This window comes from Pseudophryne corroboree, chromosome 10 (genome assembly GCF_028390025.1).
Source record: "Pseudophryne corroboree isolate aPseCor3 chromosome 10, aPseCor3.hap2, whole genome shotgun sequence".
Classification (NCBI taxonomy): Eukaryota; Metazoa; Chordata; class Amphibia; order Anura; family Myobatrachidae; genus Pseudophryne; species Pseudophryne corroboree.
Window position 1 is genome coordinate 384052042 of NC_086453.1, and position 1340 is coordinate 384053381.

The window sequence follows — 1340 nt, forward strand, 5'->3', positions numbered from 1 at the left end:
TGTACACTACTACTACTACTACTACTACTGCTGCAACATTCCTGTACACTACTACTATTACTGCTGCAACATTCCTGTACACTACTACTACTACTACTACTGCTGCAACATTCCTGTACACTACTACTACTATTACTACTACTACTACTACTACTACTACTACTACTACTACTACTACTACTGCTACAACTACTACTACTACTACTGCCACATTCCTGTACACTACTACTACTACTACTACTACTACTACTACTACTACTACTGCTGCAACATTCCTGTACACTACTACTACTACTACTACTGCTGCAACATTCCTGTACACTACTACTACTACTACTATTACTGCTGCAACATTCCTGTACACTACTACTATTACTGCTGCAACATTCCTGTACACTACTACTACTACTACTACTACTACTACTACTACTACTACTACTGCTGCAACATTCCTGTAAACTACTACTACTACTACTACTACTACTACTGCTACAACTACTACTACTACTACTACTACTACTACTACTACTGCTGCAACATTCCTGTACACTACTACTACTACTACTACTACTACTACTACTACTACTGCTGCAACATTCCTGTACACTACTACTACTACTATTACTGCTGCAACATTCCTGTACACTACTACTACTATTACTACTACTACTACTACTACTATTACTGCTGCAACATTCCTGTACACTACTACTATTACTACTACTACTACTACTACTGCTGCAACATTCCTGTACACTACTACTACTACTATTACTGCTGCAACATTCCTGTACACAACTACTATTACTACTACTACTACTACTGCTACAACTACTACTACTACTACTGCCACATTCCTGTACACTACTACTACTACTACTACTACTACTACTACTACTACTACTACTATTACTGCTGCAACATTCCTGTACACTACTACTACTACTACTACTGCTGCAACATTCCTGTACACTACTACTACTACTATTACTGCTGCAACATTCCTGTACACTACTACTATTACTACTACTACTACTACTACTACTATTACTGCTGCAACATTCCTGTACACTACTACTATTACTACTACTACTACTATTACTGCTGCAACATTCCTGTACACTACTACTACTACTACTACTACTTCTACTACTACTACTACTACTACTACTACTACTGCTGCACATTCCTGTACACTACTACTATTACTGCTGCCACATTCCTGTACACTACTACTACTACTATTACTGCTGCCACATTCCTGTACACTACTACTATTACTGCTGCCACATTCCTGTACACTACTACTATTACTACTACTGCTACAACTACTACTACTA